The sequence below is a fragment of the Hesperophylax consimilis genome, chromosome 25 (genome assembly GCF_061612785.1).
Source record: "Hesperophylax consimilis isolate HC1 chromosome 25, BYU_Hcon_1.0, whole genome shotgun sequence".
In the NCBI taxonomy this organism is placed as follows: domain Eukaryota; kingdom Metazoa; phylum Arthropoda; class Insecta; order Trichoptera; family Limnephilidae; genus Hesperophylax; species Hesperophylax consimilis.
The window spans coordinates 18,740,556-18,762,590 of record NC_142860.1 but is presented as its reverse complement, the minus strand read 5'-3'; the positions used below and the strand labels follow the sequence as shown (position 1 = coordinate 18,762,590).

The 22,035-nt window shown below is 33.1% G+C and overlaps 3 non-coding genes across 3 annotated transcripts; all 3 read right to left on the bottom strand.

Moving 5' to 3' along the window:
• Nucleotides 1–20,861: 20,861 nt before the first annotated feature.
• Nucleotides 20,862–20,980, bottom strand: LOC149411627 (5S ribosomal RNA). Its single transcript, XR_016304838.1, has one exon. It is a non-coding gene; the product is annotated as a 5S ribosomal RNA (ribosomal RNA).
• Nucleotides 20,981–21,303: 323 nt separating this feature from the next.
• Nucleotides 21,304–21,422, bottom strand: LOC149411626 (5S ribosomal RNA). Its single transcript, XR_016304837.1, has one exon. It is a non-coding gene; the product is annotated as a 5S ribosomal RNA (ribosomal RNA).
• A 323-nt stretch (nucleotides 21,423–21,745) lies between these two features.
• LOC149411625 (5S ribosomal RNA) lies at nucleotides 21,746–21,864 on the bottom strand. Its single transcript, XR_016304836.1, has one exon. It is a non-coding gene; the product is annotated as a 5S ribosomal RNA (ribosomal RNA).
• Nucleotides 21,865–22,035: the final 171 nt, after the last annotated feature.

Below are 22,035 nucleotides of genomic sequence, written 5' to 3'. Positions count from 1 at the left end.
CAGACAATTTCATTACTTTATTTAGTTAATGATTCACATTTGGAATATGTGTTTCTTTTGTTTTAAGTATTTTACAGAAGTTTAGTAACGGTGACCATTCAAAAGGTAAATGAATAGATGTCAACAACAAAAGGAAAATGAATATTTGTCAACAACAAAAGGTAAATGGATAGTTCTCAACAACAAAAGGAAAAGTAATAGTTTTCAACAACAAAAGGTAAATTAATAGTTTTCCACAACAAAAGTCAAATGAATAGTTTCCCACAACAAAGGCAAATTAATAGTTTTCAACAACAAAAATTTAATTATATTATAAAGAAATTTGAGGTAATGAAGTTCTTTTTGATTCACAAATACTAAAATATTAATATACCGCGATTTTTCGACGTACCTAAACTCTAATATTATTTTACCTGGTATTTTTTCTCGTTGATTATAATACTTCTTCATAATGTATGGAACCTTATGTTGTAGATTAGACGCGACGTAAGATATCTATGACTTTGACACATTGTACCTAATGGCGTATTTGGCTTTCACGGAAAGGCAGATTTATTTCACAGGGGTAGGTCCCCTCAGTGTTTTTTTTTAAATGGCTTATAATTAGCGATAAGATCTGAATTATATGATTTCTTAACCTTCCTAAACTCGTTGTATATTCACCAAGTTAAATACACATTAAAAAACGTTATCTTGTATTTTAATTTTATTATTTTGTAAAAATTTTGCAAATTATGTCGTTTAGTTATATAGAGCTCAATACATATTGTTTTATAACTATTTTGAGGTCAATAATTACAATATTATAGTTTTACATTCTTATTGAACCTCTTATATAAAAAAATAGTAGATCTTAGTGTGTCACTTCTGTAAGTTGTATTATAATTATAATTGCACGTATTTGTTTCTCCCTTCTACATGTTTTCTTTATAAAACAATATAGGACTCTGTAAGACACGGGTTCACCCCTTCCTATCCTTAAAATACCATAGATCCATCCCCGCATCCCTAAATATTAGAAAGTCCCTGATGGAAATGATTACCCAGAGCCTCTAAGTCAAGTTAATAGGTACTTGGTTAAGTTACCATTATCTAAAAAGCCAGCATTCTTCTCCATACCACCTCCTTCCTATCCTTACGTTCCACCTCCTTCTTATCCCGTTCTTAATAAATTAACAATACTCATTTTTGTCACCTGATGTTACTCGTGAATTTCTCAGAAACAACTGAGCTAATATCAATTATTGCTCTTTATCTATCAATATAACGAAAATTGTTCGTCACTGTGATTGTTGTAAAAGTTTTTTTTCGTATCTAGTATAATAGTGTCATTTTAAATATTTATAAAAAATGCATATCTACATTTTTAGGACTTTTCCATATTTTATGTATTGATTTAGAAACGTCAAGAAAGGAATTTAAGCCGCACAGAAGAATATAGAAAACAACATCAAAAGTAAAACTAAAATACGTTAGTAAATTATCTTTACTGTAAAAGCTTGTTTTGAAAGACACCAATTAAAAGGAAATTTAATATCCTTGTCCAATTCCTCTCTGGGAAGTGTGCTAGTCTGCCATCTACCGTCTACCGTCTACCACCGCTGGTCGCGTGTGCAATTTGAGCACTAAATGTCCACAACGTCGGAGGAATATCGTGTTATAAGTTTAACGACGAAGGGGTGTTTTCCGTTACCCTCCCTTAGCTGTTCGAGCCACCTACCCTAATGTCTTGCGTCTTATCTTTTAAAGCATCTGTGAGCTGCTACCCTTATCACGTGTGGGAGAGCATTACTATCTTTAAATAGTTTTATTAATTTGTTTTGTATGTACCTACGTATAAAGAAGTCCGGTATACCATGTTATTTTTGAAACTATAAGGTCTTTTTGTGTGAGTGACACACTAGAGTTTCAACTACTCTTAACTGGCCTCCGTGGTCGAGGGGAAAGGCTCTCTACAAGCAATTTGGAGGCTGCGGGTTCAAATCCAGACGCGCGCTGATTTATTTGTGTTGTTTTACATTTTAATCATGTAAAATATTATAAGGCATATTTGCGACACACTCCATAGTCAAAGATACTCTCAGTAACGCCCTGGTGTAAGACCACCAATCATAATTGAAACGTTGCTTACCTGCCTACTGTCCACACGCGTACAATGTATATATATATATATATATATGTGTGTGTGTATAGGTGTATACGAGAGTAGGTGTATGTGTTTTTGGATGAATGTGTATATGTGTATATATTTATACAAGTGTTTATTTATATATATACATACATATAAATTTAAAAATATGTATATATATTTATCCTTATTTTTAAACATCAATATACAAGTTCTCCTAGTGAGGTGTTCACGAAACATACAGGGTTTTCCAATAAGAGGTGTTATTTTGAATAGCCCGCTATTTCGGTAGATGTTACTTTTAAAGCTGTTATTTTTTGACATTTGACAAGTAGAAACTATGTTATTTATAAAAATAGAACGATACACGCTTCAACAATGCATTGAAATTATTTAAGTTCACTTGAGTGAATCAAATGCAAATCATCTTGAGTGATGAGGCCCATTTCCACCTCGGTGGCTTCGTCAACAAGCAAAATTGTTGCATTTGGGGCTCGGAAAACCCAAGAATTAAAAAGTCTTTTTATCCTCAACTTGTGACTGGTAGGTGCGGTTTATGGTCCGGCGGAGTCATTTGACCTTACTTTTTCGAAAATTAGGCTGGAGCAACAGTTACGGTGAATGGATTGCGCTATCAAGAGATGATTAATGATTTTTTATGGCCGGAATTGGATGGTATTGATCTGTACAACGTTTACTTTCAACAAGACGGCGCTACGTGCCACACAAGCAACGAAACCATTGATCTTTTACGAACAAATATCAAAATAACACCTCTTATTGGAAAATCTTGTATAACATTACCCACCACAGTGTCACATACTCAAACCTTCCTTACACCCAGCATAAAACAAACATCATATTAACAACAGTTTTAAATATATATATATATTATATAAAAATGTAAATAATTTGGTAGACACTGTAATGTATGTAAAGAAATAAATAAACTGTAATGGCTTTAGTCGTGTTTGCAGACCAGATCTGAATAGCCAGGTACTTCCCCACCTTCCGCTTCCCCATCTCCCCCGTCCTCACTACCTTCAGCCTTGCAACATACCCCAATTGGGGATGTCATAGCTCACTGGCTCTAGGCGATTGGGAGCAGCAAACTGGAAACAGTGAGACTATGATCACCAATATTGGGGTATATTGTAAGGTTGAAGGTAGTAGAGAGGAAAGGAAATGGAGAAAAATAAGATAAGTAAGTACCTGCCTGTCTGTAAGTAAGAAAAACGCCGTTGAGGTGATTTTTCAAAAAACGAATCATTCAAATATGATTATTTACCTGACTATGTATTTTGATGGGGTACCTAATCACGGCTAAATCCATTTGAAACAACGTTAAAAAAAACCTTAAAAAATTTAGTTCAGATCTTGGAGCGGCATCAGTGGTAACGATCCATGGTTACACATCCGGAGGTTCGCGGGTTCAAATCCCGGCGTACGCGAGTAATTAATTTTTTAATTATTGAAGACAATATTAGCGATTTCTAAACGAAAATCTGAAACAGAAAAATCAGAAAAGGATACGGTCACATCTAGGACTCGAACCCAGGACCCTTGTCTTGCCGGGACACCGCTCTACCACTGAGCTAATGTGACCCTATCCCCCTCGGTCACTTTTAACATATCATACTTCGAATAAGAACTACCAACATTGTCTTCATTTTTTCACCGCCATCCCATTAGCTCAGTGGTAGAGCGGTGTCCCGGCAAGGCAAGAGTCCTGGGTTCGAGTCCTAGATGTGACCGTATCTTTTTCAGATTTTTCTGTTTCAGATTTTCGTTTAGAAATCTCTAATATTGTCTTCAATAATTAAATATTACAATTTGAGGTTTTACTCAATAAAGTTATTTCGAAAAAATATTTTTTTTTTTTTATTCATTTGTGTTTTTTCAAAATAAATTGAATAATTTAAAACATGTAGTTAAAGATACTCTCAGTATCGCCCTGGGAAAGATCACAATTCAAGCTTGTAACAATAGTCAGGTACTTTTTCACCTTTCTCCTCCCCATCTCTTTTACCTCCCCACTACCTTCAGCCTCACAACATACCCCAATTGGTCATGCCTTAGTCTCACTGACTCCAGACGTTGGGCACAGTTAAACTGACTCTCCATTATTTCCGTTTTTTTTACAAAACTATCTGAAAAAAAGCGTATCCCCCACTGGCTCGGAGAAGTGTAACTCTCGTGTAGCATAAAAGCCAACTGAAACACACACAGTCTCTACTACAATAACACGAGTGTCAATTACTTGACACGATTACATGCAATAACATCATTACAGTGGAAAAGACGACACAATGGTGTCCTCAATTGTATACAATAACATGATGTCATATTTTTGTTTCCCGCAAACATTGAACTATTTGTTATTTGTTGGCAATTTGTTAACACGCCACTCTATGACATATAATAATATACCTAAAGAGCCTCCAATAGAATACAAATTGAGACATTACATTTCTCAGTAGATATTATTGTTTTTATGAATAAATTGTATAGCGCCGTTCTTGTGAAAAAAGACCTCAGAGGCACTGATTTAATATTTATTTTATTGAAAAATAAAAGAAAAAACTAATAAGTCTAAACGAAACATGAAACAGAAAAATGACAACATAACGGTCACAACTAGATATCGAACCCAGGATCTTTTGTCTTACCGGGACAAGCGTCTTAACCAACTTGACCATTTGGAACTATTTATTAAACGTTCAGATGATGCACGCTGTAACGATGTCCGGAACTAAATAAGGATGTAGCGCAACACGGTATAATACCTCAAAAATAAATTACGATAATTTGTTATGAAGTAAATTTCCATTTTATTTATTTCCGTAAAAATTGAAAATTGAACTAAAATCTCTTTTTTCAATACTTTCAAATTCAAAGTCAATTTAAATTTCATCTTTGTTTTCAGTAATCAATGAGTGCAAATTTTGGAAGCGGAAATTAACTTACTTCCCGATATTCGATCGAGCTAAAACTTCGCAGATAGACTCGTTGTAAATGACAATACATTTTATCAATTTTTGGTGGCAATCACGTATAGACACGCTCTCACACGCGTTTATTTGAAATCGGATGTCATTACACCAGTTAACATACGAAATAAATGTCTGTCCAGACCGATCTGCATTTGGCGAGGTGGTTGAGTTGTCAACATCACTTTCTGGATAGGAAGGTTCAGTCCTTGGTTAAACAAAAAAATAGTTTGAATGACATTTTAAAATGGATTTATCGAAGTGTAAAACTTTATTTTTTATGGTTTTATTTTTCAGTTTATTCCTTCAGCTAATGTGTTGTTTCTGAGAAAAAATCGTTGCTGGTTAATGACGTTATTTATTTTTAGAAAAAAAATAATAACCTTTTATTTTGATTAGGTTCATTACGTGATTGACGTTTTGTGGTAGGTAGTACGATTCTATTACTAATATGATATTAAAGTATCGATTATGGAATATCGATGCGGGATGTTTTACACCCCTACGTGTATAACCTCATCCCTTGGGGAACCAAACCCTGCGAATGCAAACATACGTTAATGTTTTGAAAAAGGAGGAATTTTATTTCAGATTTTTAGGGCCAAAAATGTTGTGGTGATTTATTTTTGGCGTATTATGCCGGGTTGTGTTATATCCTTCTTTAGCCAACGTTTCGGACAGAATTGCCGTGTCCATCATCAGGGCAGATGTGCCCTGCCATAATGTAATGGTATCCAAATAAATAAGGATGTAGTGCAACACGGCATAATACCACAAAAATATATCACTATAAATATGTAATAGTTTTAATTTTTAAATATAATTTTGAATCACTAACGGATACTTCTGGTATCTTGTGGACGTGTTTGAATAATTGACGGCCTTCGTATTCGAGGGGTAAGGCTCTAGTCTAGCTATAAATAAATAAATAAAGTGTATTTGCAGCACATTCTAGAGTGGAAGATAATCTCAGTATCGCCATGGTGTAAGACCAAGATTTAGAATTGAAACGGTGCTTGAATTAATTTTGACCGTCTTTGGTGACCTGATCTGAATTGCCAGGTACTTCCCCACCTTCCTCTTCCGATCTCCTTCCCCTCCCCACTACCTTCAGCATCACAACATACCCCAATTGGGGATTCCATAATCTCACTGGTTCCTATATCCCATACATAAACTAGTGTTTCCTATGTTCCATAATCTGACAATATCCTTTGAAATATAAATTGCTTTGTGTAATATTTACTAGATTTCAGTCTCATTTATTAGGGTAATAGCTGATGGTTGGGAGCAATTGGGAATCTTATGCGGTTTCACATTAAACAAAAAATAAATGTCAAAATTTTTAATGGGTATCGAACAAGGTCAAAATCGTTGCAAATCCAACTAATATTTTATATGTAATATTCTGATAATACGATTAGTATGAATATTAAAAAATATACGTAAATGTCTTTTAGTAGGAATTCAATCATTAGAGGAAGATGTAGATAATACCTTAAGGCGATGCACTACGTCGTGTAATATTTTGAATTGAGCCGCTATCAATAACAACCATTACGTAGATGGCGATAAGGTTTAAATTCCCGCTTAACACCATCCGCCTGTTTTGATTTATTCAAGAAAAAAAACATGACCAAAGACTGCCTTTTATTTTATTTTGTGGATGTTCAGGCATAAATATTGATTTTTTTTCGATCATTTTATAAATAACTTAATTTTCCACATTATACAATAAAATCATAACCGAAAATGGGTTCGTAAGTAGCAGATTTTGAACTTTAAAGCAGTTTTCATAGGCCTTATACATTTTTTTCTGGACTTATAAAAAGACTTATCTAAAAAATTCTCAATTATTTTAAAGGCCAAGATGTATTCTAACTTGCAGTGTTTAATTAAAGCATATGAAACATTTCTAGGCGACCAAATTTTCAAACCCAAATCACATGATTTTGCATTACTACGTATGGCATCGCCTTAAATAGGTTTTTCTAAAACCTTAGTCTAGTTATATGAATAAAAAAAGGTTATTTGTTGGAAATAAAAGGAAATTGATAAAAAGCGGTTTGATATCTGTTTGTCTGTCAAATGTTGTACATTAGGTACTGTAAATCTTTACTGAAGCCGGATGAAAGCTTGTAAACCAATAAGGATTGAAAATGATAAAAAATATAATCTGAAATATAATCACAAAAATATAATCTTTTCAGTATCATTTCTTAGGGTTAACGCTGAGCAGATGTTCAAATAATCATTTGAAAAAAAAAATTAGGAACTTCAGCATTATTTTTTACTTTTTCAATTGGTAAAAATGGTACCTTGCTTCATATGAAAAAGCATAATCTTCTTTATAAAATCTTTAATAAAACATCCTCCAAAATTATAATTATATAAAAATAAGATAAAAAGAATTTGGCATTCTCAGACGATAAAAATATTACCATTCATTATTTCGGCTACTGGCATTATACCTAGCTCTCTCATTAAAAATTTAGGCGTATTAGATCTATCAAAAAAATTATATATAAAGATGCAAAAGTCGGTCATTTTGAATACATGTAGGATAACGAAAGATTTTTTTTAAATTTATGTTGAGGGATCAGTAGGATTTATAGGCCCTGTTAGGAGTTCTACCGAGCCGAACCCTCTGATATGGAAATATCTGGAGTCGGTGAAATATTTTCCCATATGATCTCTGGTGAGTTGACGTGTTGTTCTTGTATTGTTTTGTATTTATTTTGCTTATATAATGCACTTGCATAATGTTGATTGACTAGATGATCATTTTTGGAAAAGTGTGTGGAAGGGTTTAGTTTTTCCTATGGGGAAGATTTAACCCGGACATAAAATCGGAATATTATTAAAATAGGTACCGCCGTCTCGTTAACCATTCACAGTCACAGTCTGTCACTCCTGGGGACACTCATCCCTAGATTCTTTCCCACCCCTCAGGCCTGTTTCCTTTCCACTCTTTATGTCCTTGAAAAGACCTTCCAGGAAAATAATGAATAATCTATGGGGACAGCAACCCAAATGGAGCTTTTGTAAAAAAAGTATATCGCTTTCAGCACTAATACTGAGTGTTCGAGGGTAAAGTGCGCTAACTTCAGAAGGTGATTCTACATGATGGTAGAAGTAAAAAAGAAAAAAAATCGAATTTCCAATGTTTATTTTCCCATACAAACCATTTAACTTTTTTTACGTAAAAACTACCTTAAATCCTTGGAGTTTCGAAAAAAGTCATATATCTTTCTAACTTATATTATCGTGTATTATCGCACACCGAAATTAGCGCACTTTACCCCCGGAAACCCTCTATATCTCTGGACTGATTCTAGGTAATAACGATCCTAGCAACATTTTTCTTTGTCAAAATCTTCCCATTAAAAATGTTCCCAGTTAAAATGTTCCCAGTTAAAATGTTCCCAGTTAAAATGTTCTCGGTCAAAACTTTCCAGGTAAATTGTCATAATATTGGCTCAGTCAGTCAGTAGACTCTGCACGTTCTAACCTAACCTAACCTCACCGTCTGAGAGACTATTAACTAGAAAAATTTTGGCAGAAAATATTTTGACCGGGGACATTGTCACAGCGAACATTACTACAGGTCACGCTCTGGGTATTTCTTAGAAGTTCTTTCAAGTTCTTTTCGCGATTTTTTAAACCAGTATTATCCAAATAACATCCATTTAAAAAAAATCCAGTTAAACAAAACGTATTAAAAAAAATCTTTTGCCGAAGGTATTTAATTTTTCTTTTGAGATAATTAGCAGGTAGGGATGTAATTTGAATGGATATCTTGGGCCATTAATTAACTTTGAATTTTGTTGGCAACACACAAGTATTAATCAAATTGATTGTGGAAGATATTTCCTCCCCTTGCTTGCAATTGGACGGACGAATTTAGGCAGAGATGGCGAGCCTTTTTTATTTTATGTCGAACAATGTACCAATATGACGTGTTTTAGAGATTTGTCTTGGGAGATACTCCTTGTTTATTTCACATTAGTAAACATAACGTTGTCTGACCTGACTCAAGTATTGATTATCTTGATCGTGTCATATACAGGATTTTCCAATATGAGGTGTTATTTTTATATTCAAAGAAACTTTTCCCGTAAAAGATCAATGGTGGCACGTAGCACCGTCTTGTTGAAAGTAAACGTTGTCCACATCAATACCATCCAATTCCGGCCATAAAAAATCATTAATCATCTCTCGATAGCGCAATGCATTCACCGTAACTGTTGCTCTAGCCTCATTTTCGAAAAAGTAAGGTCCAATGACTCCGCCGGATCATAAACCGCACCAAACAGTCACACGTTGAGAATGAAGAGGCTTTTCAACAATAACTCTTGGGTTTTCCGAGCCCCAGATGCGACAATTTTGCTTGTTGACGAAGCCACCGAGGTGGAAATGGGCCTCATCACTCAAGATGATTTGCTTTTGATTTACTCAAGTGAATTTTAATAATTTCAATGCGTTGTTGAAGCGTGTGTCGTTCCATTTTTATTAATGGAATAGTTTCTACTTGTCAAATGTCAAAAAACGACAGCTTCAAAAGTAACATCTACCGAAATAGCGGGCTATTCAAAATAACACCTCTTATTGGAAAACCCTGTATTTCTGGGGTGATTTTGACTTATTCCACCATTCATTTAAGTGACAAATTCTCAACACCTATTTCTCCGTCCAAAGTATATGGACGGAAACTCTAACCATTTGCATTCCTAACATAGTCTTATTTGGTTTTACCACACATACGCCTCAAAAATCTCATTACTATTTCATGGCCTTAGGCAGAATAGCAGACTCCAAACAAGAATAAAAATATGCACAGGTGTGTGATAAAATCTATTAATGTATCTCTTGAGGCGGGCGGGAGGCGTAAAATTGATTTTTACACAAATGTGCAGTTTCATTCCGTGATTGATGAAATTTTGCACACTTGACCTTAGAAACAAGAACAACTCTAAATAAGATTTCAACACACCATCCCCATCCCACTTTCACAACCCTTAAAATGGAATTTTAACATTTAACGTTGAAAATAAGAGGATAATTACTGTCTACATCTAATTTTGAAACTCTGCGTCCAGCCCGGTAAACGCCGGGGACTCAAACTATATAATATGAAGTCATTTTAAATTCATCAGCCGCAGTAGCAAACGACAGATAGGTCTGCTACGTTCAGCCATAGAACAGCTATATGAAAAGCGATCATTTCACAGTAAAGGTATTACAACTATTCAAATTTCGAAATGAATTGCCCTTTCAAATATTTTCTATCTCTGTACAAAGTGCTCATAACACTGTAAAATAAATACAGGGTTTTCCAATAAGAGGTGTTATTTTGAATAGCCCGTTATTTCGGTAGATGTTACTATTAAAGATGTCATTTTTAGACATTTGACAAGTAGAAACTACGCCATTAATAAAAATGGAAGAATACACGCTTTAACAACGCATTAAAATTATTAAAATTCACTTGAGTGAATCAAATGCAAATCATCTTGAGTGATGAGGCCGATTTCCACCTCGGTGGCTTCGTCAACAAGCAAAATTATCGCATCTGGGGCTCGAAAAACCCAAGAGTTATTGTTCAAAAGCTTTTTTATCCTCAACGAATGACTGTTTGGTGCTGTTTATGGTCCGGCGAATTCATTGGACCTTACTTTTTCGAAAATGACGCTGGAGCAACAGTTACGGTGAATGGATTGCACTATCGAGAGATGATTAATGATTTTTTATGGCCGGAATTGGATGGTATTGATTTGGAAAACGTTTGCTTTCAACAAAACGGCGCTACGTGCCCTACAAGCAATGAAACCATTGATCTTTTACGATTGAATATCAAAATAACACCTCTTATTGGAAAACCCTGTAGTTTATAACCTGTGGCGGTGCCGGACGCTAACTGTCTAAGCAACTTCAATATTTTCTAGATCGGACTAGAGCAGTCTAGAACATTGTTTCTTAACCGTATTGAAAGAATCGCCCCCTTTGAATTATTATTTTTTGTATCTTTTTATTTAGTTTCATTTTTATATCTAGTATAAACCTTAAAAACTTATTTCTATTACATTAAGAACACTTTACGATATATCTAAAACTTATTCTTTATAGTATTCAGGCATAACTTTTAGCTTCTTTAACATATGTCGGTAGTCCATTAAAAATCTTAAATTCTTTAAAATAGAGATTATTTTTGGTTTCAACAAATTTGTTTTTGGAAGTCTAAAATCTTCACAGGGTCTCGTGGGGTAGCCATATATTTCAAAATTAAAATTTCCATTCTTAAATATGTATTTCAGAAGCATCAAATTTTTGCTTAAATATATATATTAGGGCATTGTAAATTATTCAATGTCTCTCACTTAACATTCCTAGTTTTTTCTGCATAATAATTATCTTAGAATACCTACTACAATTCAATACTGCTTGAATGCCTCTATTTTGAACTATTTTCAATTTCTTTATCTGATTATTATTGGCTTAACAATGAGGCTAAAAAGAAGTGGTATTATGCGATCAAATGGATCCGTTCGGTTTGGAGATACAAAAGTTGTTTAAATTTAACAAATTGTGGCAACAGACCTCATTAACCAATTAACTCCCTCTTTATCGTCAAAATGTATATGCGGACTTCAATGCATATTTAAGTCAGTATTTTAATTCAACATTGTCAGTTTATTTGTATCTTTACCTAGCCATTTAACGTCAATATTGAACCATGGACAGATTCGCCATCGTAAAACGATTTCTGATTTTTTTGGTGTCAATGTCGGTTTGACCATCGACAGCGCAATTGTGGTATAGATATCGATATAAAATTTTCTAAAGTGAAGTTTATCAATCCAATATCGTTAAGTTATCAATTCGACCGTGTGTACCCGCTGAACAGTGTGATACCAGGGAATTTATCCCCTTTTCACAGGCGGACATTCTGAGATCAAATCTTATCTTATTTCAACAGGGTTTTCGGGAAATGTTACAATTTCATATTTTTCTTCTGACTCACCCCGTCGCACAATAACTCCGTGTATTTTGGTGATATTTGCCCTTTAGAAATTCGTAAATCTTTAAAATTTTTGTTCTCAAACAATAAAAAAGTACGGTAATATCTTTTTGCTCGTGACCAAGATCCGGAAATATCGATGACAGGCGATCTTTAAAGGGATGTGTTACATACATTGATGTATTTTATTTAGATGAGACATGGAGCAAAAAAATAGGTTTCACTTTTTTATCTCCAACTGATCTCCAACTCTCCAACTCTCTAACTAAAATTACCGAAACATGTCTAAGCGCACCGCTTGTCGCTTGTATTGGAACAAGTTTCGGCGAGATAGTAGTACCCAATAGCGCCTCTAATTGTAGCTCTATGGTTACGTACGACGATTACAAAAGTTTTCAAGGTGGCCACCATTTTTGTTACCTTAGCCCATCGATCAACTGAGTCGATATTGGTAAATTTCCAGCCATGACAAAAATTAAAAACTAAACATCGTCATTGTCTTCAACTCGAAGACTGAAGCTCTCTAAAAAGCAACCTGATTTTTCAGAGCTGCGCAAAGAGAGACGTTCACATTTGTCCCATTAAATTTAAATAACAATACGTGATTCTCATTATTATTAGAATTGTTACGCCATTCATTGGGATTAAGAATTTAGAGTTAATAAATGTTAAAAAAAACTATTTTTTTATACTAATTTGTTTTTGAAAAATACATGCGAGTTTGGGCTCATTCTCGAAGGGGTACTCAGGAAAAACTAATTGAAAATCGCTGCTGGTGTGGAGTAGGTTTATTGGTAGGTTGAAATAACCGTAACAAAAACACAAAACATTGGTATTTAAATGCACTAAATTTCATCATTGAAAACTATCCTTTGCTGTTATAACATCTTTTAAAAAAAAAATTTTTTAAACAATGATGCTACGATGGATAAGTAGAAATTATGGCAAGCATCAAAGACAAAGTCACGGATCAGAGAAGATCACTCATTATTTTATCATTGTATTATTATTTTTCGTTTCTAAATATTTTTTTCGTATTTTTCGAAAAGGTATTTTCAATGGAATCGTTCTATCAAAATTCTTTTGTTTTTCTCCAGTCAGTCACAAAAATAAATATGATTTCGTTGAATGTGACATTCTAGTTCTACAGAATGAGATCATTAATTATATTTTACCAAATATTCAGAACTTGAAAGACAGATTGCACAGGGATACAATATACTAGTATAACGTGAAGTATGAGATTAGATATTATATTTTATGGAAAACAAATATTTAGGTTATTTACAATCACGTTCAAGGATACGAACTACGGTCACTTTTTGTGGTTATAAGAGAAACAACCCTTCTACCAGGAAAATGACCAAAAAAATAGATAATAAGGTAATAATAATAATGTATGGTAAGACAAAGATACTGGGTTCGATTCCAAATTGAAACCGTTACTATTTTATTTTACTGCGTCTTCTTCCGTTTCATGTTTCGTTTAGATTTATTACTAATATCTTCTTCTGTTTCATGTTTCGTTTAGATTTATTACTAATATCTTCTTCTGTTTCATGTTTCGTTTAGATTTATTAATAATATCTTATACTGTTTCATGTTTCGTTTAGATTTATTACTAATAATTTCTTCTGTTTCATGTTTCGTTTAGAGTTATTACTAATATCTTATACTGTTTCATATTTCGTTTAGATTTATTACTAATATCTTATGCTGTTTCATGTTTCGTTTAGATTTATTACTAATATCTTCTTCTGTTTCATGTTTCGTTTAGATTTATTAATAATATCTTATACTGTTTCATGTTTCGTTTAGATTTATTAATAATATCTTATACTGTTTCATGTTTCGTTTAGATTTATTACTAATAATTTCTTCTGTTTCATGTTTCGTTTAGAGTTATTACTAATATCTTATACTGTTTCATATTTCGTTTAGATTTATTACTAATATCTTATGCTGTTTCATGTTTCGTTTAGATTTATTACTAATATCTTCTTCTGTTTCATGTTTCGTTTAGATTTATTAATAATATCTTATACTGTTTCATGTTTCGTTTAGATTTATTAATAATATCTTATACTGTTTCATGTTTCGTTTAGATTTATTACTAATAATTTCTTCTGTTTCATGTTTCGTTTAGAGTTATTACTAATATCTTATACTGTTTCATATTTCGTTTAGATTTATTACTAATATCTTATGCTGTTTCATGTTTCGTTTAGATTTATTACTAATATCTTCTTCTGTTTCATGTTTCGTTTAGATTTATTACTAATATCTTCTTCTGTTTCATGTTTCGCTTAGATTTATTAATAATATCTTATACTGTTTCATGTTTCGTTTAGATTTATTACTAATATCTTCTTCTGTTTCATGTTTCGTTTAGATTTATTAATAATATCTTATACTGTTTCATGTTTCGTTTAGATTTATTACTAATAATTTCTTCTGTTTCATGTTTCGTTTAGAGTTATTACTAATATCTTATACTGTTTCATGTTTCGTTTAGATTTATTACTAATATCTTCTTCTGTTTCATGTTTCGTTTAGATTTATTACTAATATCTTCTTCTGTTTCATGTTTCGCTTAGATTTAATACAAATATCTTCTTCTGTTTCATGTTTCGTTTAGATTTATTACTAATATCTTCTTTTTCAATGTTAATTTTATTGTAATTAAGATCTCTTTTAATTCACTACTTCATTATGCAGTTTGATCGAACATAATAAAAAAATGCACGTAATATTCTTAGTCCTAAGCAGAATTGTGATTATCTGAATCAGTAAAAATTATCAAAGCATTTTCTATTTGTAATTTCTACGTCCACACAACCTTTTTCAACTGGTAACATTTCCACCACGATCTACAGAACTTCTAATTACGCGTGTATCTTTCGAAACGAGCATTTAAAGTCGGGTAGTTCCTAGCTATAAGTAAAGCAAAAGAAATAAAGTTTTAAAGATGATTTAAGAAAAATTATAAACTGAATAATTTTGTCAATTAAACAACGATATAATCCTTCCTTTGTTGAGGGGTAGAAGACAAGGCTTTAGTTTAAAGCCTCCCCTAACATGTAGCATCCCTTGTCAAGCGTATGAGCATAACACACCCTTCAAGAAAACTGTTTGAGAAATGGCAGACAAAGGCTCTACGGGTGGATGAGGGACAAACATCTCTAAATAGTATAAAATAAAGTCGCTATCCACATCTGTCTGTTTGTGCGCTTAGTTCTTCTAAACTAATCAACAGATTTTAATAGGGTATTTAATTATTATTTTGAAAATTTCTTCCGGAAGGTTTGTATATATTTATAACACATGCATATTATATTTATAGAATGTATTACTCTATGTTTTCTATAATATACGAAACATTTTAAATAAGAAAACTATCAAAATTGTCTATTATGCATTAATTCAGTCCATATTGCAGTATGGGAATATTGGATGGGGAGGGGCTTTTAAGGCTTCCTTACAGCCCATAATTACAACTCAAAGAATAATTATAAAATTCATCATCAGAAAACCATACGATTTCCCTACTTTAGAGATATTTCGGGAATTTATTGTACCATCTATCACAGAATTGTATAAGAGAATCGCCTTATAACAATTTTATATATTAAATTCACACCTCAGATAGCACAAGCAATAGATTCAAAACTAATGGCTTAATAGCCATTCCTATGCTTAGAACGACCACGGCTCAGCACCACTATTCGTATTTAGGTATGAGATGGTACAATATATTGTCGTCAAAAAATAAAATTAGTGTAACCGAAACTTTCAATTATGAACAACTCAAAAAGATAATTAAGTCCATAAAATTGTATAATGATATATTGTACCCTTAATTTTCTCACGCTTACTTAATCTGTAAAAAGATATATTATTTTAATTGTACCATTTTTCTAATTTGTGTACCTATGTTAATATTATGTTTGTATTTATTTCATAAGTCTTTGAATATTAATTAAAAAATCATTAGAACATTATTTCACTCTAAAGGTAAATACTCCTCCCATAAACACGAGCTCCTGGAGCTCAACTCATGGAGTAGTAGAATAATGTTATCATTTGTAATGTTATACAGTGTGTATCGGCATGTACCCGACAAACTTTAACCAGCTATTCCTTAGCATATTTGGAGTAAAAAATCTTATGTGCACTTTGCTGTCCGGTAACTTTTTTTTTTAATAAAAAAATTATGTTCATATTTTCACCACATGTCACCACTGTTTTATCCTTTGTCAAAGTTTGAAAACCCATCTGGCAATATTTTATTCGAATTCCGTCGAATAATGTACGTGTGTACCTATATTGGCGCGCTTTTACAATCACAACGAAATGGCACGGCACCATTCGTCTCATTTTTAACTATTATTATTTAGTGTGTGCAAAAGAGAGAAGACGCTTTTCGACATACTTGCTTATAACAGCTGTTGAACACGAAAAGCAATGCCAATGACAGTGATGTAGTGTGGAAATTTTTAATTTTTTTGTTTTTTATTGAAAAAAAAGATGCTACCGAACAGCAAAGTGCCCATAACATTTTTTACTCCAAATGTGCTAAGGAATAGCTGGTTAAAGTTTGTCGGGTACGTGCCGATACACACTGTATAATTAACTTAACTTTGTACTCAAGTCTTAAAAAAATATTTTTTCGGGCGCTTACATTACTAACGCTGGCTAAACCTTGAGATACATCAAAACAATGTAAAATGGAATTGCATATCTTAAAAAGGCTTAAAGAAAAATCCGCAATGCTATATGTCTATCTCCTAACGATAACCCCCAGCTACGCCAGGTACACGTCAGCTAGTTTACCGGGCGGAGCTGGTTCAATTCTCTGCTAGCTATCCTTAATTACACAAGCAACAGTTTCTGTTTATAATAATGGTATTGAAATGTTGTCAAGTTATTCGTGACCCGGGATTTTTTGTCTTTCTTACATGTTAAATATATTTTTTTCATCAGTTAGATATGAGAAGTACGCATTTCAGTTTCCGGGAAATGGAAAATAATGCATTTATGTAGTTATTTCTTATTTTCTTCACGTTTTGACTTAATTATATCAAAATATTTTTATTATTTTTCGGAATAACTTTTAACCCCTCCGAAAATCGCCATGTAAGCACTTTAACGAAATGACATTTTACGAAAACTTTTTGTTATTACCGCTTCACAATTAAAGCTCTATAAATGAAACATTTCTGAACGTAGCCGAATAGTAAAAACTGTTTTAGAAAAGTTACAAAATAAGCTTTCAAATTATTATATTACAAATAAATATTAGCATTTTTAAATATTAAAATTTAGAACGCAAACATTAAAAATAGGTTAAAAATGACTCACGTCATGTTTTTAGGTGAAAATGGTACTAAAATCACAGATTATGTAAACAAAAATATTTATTCTATTGTATATATGTGTAATAAACACTTTTATCACCTCATTTTTTATCATTTCATATAAAAATATTTTATAAAAATTTAATATGTGAAGCGCGCGGCGCTACCGGCAGACATTTTGCGCGGGTAAAAATGTTGTGTCAATTATGCGACTGTCAGCAGATTCCTGTTTTGTATTTCCATAGACAACTTGGTAGTGATGTGTAGCTTGATCTATAATCGACCTTTTAGTTTTTGTTTGAGGGATGTAACTAAAATAATAACGGAGTAAGAACGATTTCTATGGAGAGACACGCGTTGACGTGTAAACACGCTTATTGTACTTGACTGCTATCGTTATTTTATCGTGTATATCTGCTTACGTTGCTGACCGGTTAATGAGTAAAACCTCAAATTGTAATATTTAAATATTGAAGACAATATTAGTGATTTTAAAACGAAAATCTGAAACAGAAAAATCAGAAAAGGAAACGGTCACATCTGGGACTCGAACCCAGGACCCTTGTCTTTCCGGGACAATGCTCTACCAACTGCGCTAATGGGACCCTATCCTCCTCGGTCACTTTTAACTGTATCATACTTCGAATAAGAACTACCAACATTGTCTTCATTTTTTCACCGCACATTTTTATTGGCAACTACTGACGCTGTCTAGGATTGCATTTAGTTCGAGTTGAATCTTGCGATCATACATAATAGTACGAGAGCCCACGACCAAAATTTTTGTCTCATAGCAATACGGCCAAAACCGCATCAAATCGATAGATACGATTATCTTGAACTCGAAAATACCAATATCAGACATTTTCCGCGTAGCGTTTGATCTGACCGAATTTTCAAAATTGTCAAAGAATTTTACCGAACTGCATCATAGCAATATGTCTGATTTGCAGACTGTAGTTGAATGATAGTTCTGAGATACCGGAAACATATTTTTCAGACGTTAGTGGTGTAGCGCAAACCCGTAAAATCACTTAAAAAAATTAAAAATGAGACAAAAAAAATGTCTCATAGCAATACGTCTGAAAATCTTTTTTATTAGTAAATTTTGGTTATTTGATGCGAAAAAAACAATATTCAGACGAAAATGTGAACGCATTAAATTTTGTGACCGTTTTGAAAATGTTAACAAATTTTACCGATCGGTATCATAGCAATATGTCTGAAAATTGTTGGACATGATAAAATAAGTTGTCCACATGTGCAAAAAATTTATATCAGACAAATTAAGTGTAGCACCTTCTCTATCAGACAGTTTGGAGCAGCTGGCGAGTGAGCTGTATAATAGTAAGAAAGGGGCAGGAGCGTAACAAGCGCTGAGGCTGTTGAAATTAAATACTGATTGATTTGATAGTTTTGGTTTTATTTAAAGCACACTTGAGTAACTTTTACAAAAGAAATAAGTAATGACATCTGTCATCTGTCAAAGTACATATAATAGACAAGGGAGATTCTTGAATATCTATGAAGGCTGTAAATTTAAAAAAAACATTTAACAGATGCGTCGGCCAGGCGACTCCGAAACGTTATTTTCGTTTTTGGGAGTATATGCTACACTTAAAGTGTCTGAAAACAGGTTTTTGGTAATCATGGCAGCAATACGAAAAGTTGAAAAAAAAAATTATCAGTATTGCTATGATACAGGTCGGCTAAATTTGTTGACATTTTCAAAAATGCGCTCAGGCTATATGCTACGCGCAAAATGTCTGAAAACAAACTTTTTCGTAGTACAATTATAAAATCTATGTACATTTTCACTATCAGACGTATTGCTATAATACCGACTGTCTTTTTTTTTTGACACAGCAGAAATGGCCTCCCACGCAGTTGCTACACTTTCGACCGTTACTACATACCTAGTCGGGTTCAGAATCATACAATCTAACGATTTTATAGGGTTTTTGCCGTATTGCTATGAGACATGGTTTTGGTCGTGGGCTCTCGTACTATAAAGATAGTTGCCAATAAAAATGTGCGGTGAAAAAATGAAGACAATGTTGGTAGTTCTTATTCGAAGTATGATACAGTTAAAAGTGACCGAGGAGGATAGGGTCCCATTAGCGCAGTTGGTAGAGCATTGTCCCGGAAAGACAAGGGTCCTGGGTTCGAGTCCCAGATGTGACCGTTTCCTTTTCTGATTTTTCTGTTTCAGATTTTCGTTTAAAAATCACTAATATTGTCTTCAATATTCAAAATATTTTTATTTTTTTGAATAACTTAATGAGTAAAACCTAAAATTGTAATATTTAATTATTCAAGGCAATATTAGTGACTTCCAAACGTAAATTTAAAACAGAAAAAAGTTCGCATTTAGGAATTGATCCCAGAACTTTAGCCTTCCTGAGGCTCTACTCTAGAGCAAATATTGTGGCTTATAATTGTTTTGAGGTTGTAAATTATAGAGTACCTGACAACTGGGTACATTTTTAATGAGGAAATAATATTATTCTAATGTAATAAGTTATAATGATTTGTTTTTAGGGTATTATGCAGTGTTGCGCTACCTCCTTCTTTAGCCAACGTTTCTGACAGCATTGTAATGTCCATCATCAGGGCAGATGTGTAATCTGATTACAAAAAAATTAAAACGTTTTTTTTTTAAATCCCATATAATTTAGGAGGCTGTTTTGAATGAGTGTCCCAGCCTTTTCATCTAGGAGGTTTTGGTTAAACCCGGGGATTATAGGCTATTATTTATATATAAGGATGGATAGCCTATTCAATTTTAATTATTAAAAAAAAATCTTTCCCAACTCTTGATAATACAATGAAACACGAAATAAATAAATAATAATATACCGAAAAGATGTTTTTAGCTCAAGATTTTAATTGACAAATTTGTGTAACGTAAATCTGTCGTTTGTAATTTATATTTAAGTCCGTAGAAATGGTTTTAATATTTTTTGAAGTGAAACTTCTTTACCCGCGTCATGCAATTTCGAGTACCGGAGTAAAACCAACTCATGACCGAAACGAAAATGCGGGACCGATTAAAGTTCATTTGATCTAGTCAAAGTTTTGAAGTAAAATATAAATGCTTCTTAGCTCATCTCGACAACTGGCGTTGGTGGTGTAATGGTCAGCGTAGTTGCTTTCCAAGCAGTTGATCCGAGTTCGATTCTCGGCCATCGCACATAATTTTTTTGTTTTTAACGCCTTTTTTTTTTTCAATGGTTGACCATAATATCAATCCACTAAGTAATATTTTAGGCCTGTAGCATACTTGAAAAGTTAAAGAATGATATAAAATTTTTTATGATGTTAACGATAAAAAAATAAAAAAAAACATAAAATTACCATAAAAAATGGGCCAACGGCACGCGGTGTTCCCAAGCGGTCACCCATCCAAGTACTGACCGCGCCCAATGTTGCTTAACTTCGGTGATCGGACGAGAACCGGTGTGTTCAACATGGTATGGTCGTTGGCAAACGCTAAACAATATTAATTTCTATTCTACCTGCCAATAAATATATGAAAATTAGTATAAAAAAGCCCTAATAATACTGAAAACATTAGCAAGGTGTGTGCGACGTTGATAAAAATAATCATTACATACGCGCTTGAAAAAGATCGTAATTACATCCATAACTTTGCAGGAATTTTTTTTTTCAATGGTTGACCATAATATCAATCCACTAAGTAATATTTTAGGCCTGTAGCATACTTGAAAAGTTAAAGAATTTTATGATATTATTAATGATAGTAACGATAAAAAAATAAAAAAAAACATGAAATTACCATAAAAAATGGGCCAACGGCACGCGGTGTTCCCAAGCGGTCACCCATCCAAGTACTGACCGCGCCCAATGTTGCTTAACTTCGGTGATCGGACGAGAACCGGTGTGTTCAACATGGTATGGTCGTTGGCAAACGCTAAACAATATTAATTTCTACTCTACCTGCCAATAAATATATGAAAATTAGTATAAAAAAGCCCTAATAATACTGAAAACATTAGCAAGGTGTGTGCGACGTTGATAAAAATAATCATTACATACGCGCTTGAAAAAGATCGTAATTACATCCATAACTTTGCAGGAATTTTTTTTTTCAATGGTTGACCATAATATCAATCCACTAAGTAATATTTTAGGCCTGTAGCATACTTGAAAAGTTAAAGAATTTTATGATATTATTAATGATAGTAACGATAAAAAAATAAAAAAAAACATGAAATTACCATAAAAAATGGGCCAACGGCACGCGGTGTTCCCAAGCGGTCACCCATCCAAGTACTGACCGCGCCCAATGTTGCTTAACTTCGGTGATCGGACGAGAACCGGTGTGTTCAACATGGTATGGTCGTTGGCAAACGCTAAACAATATTAATTTCTACTCTACCTGCCAATAAATATATGAAAATTAGTATAAAAAAGCCCTAATAATAAGAGAGAAGAATACTAGAAGTTTCACTTCTGTCTTGCGTAGGCTTGACACACCCACTTTTTTTTTATTTTTTTTTTCATCTAACGACAGTAGGT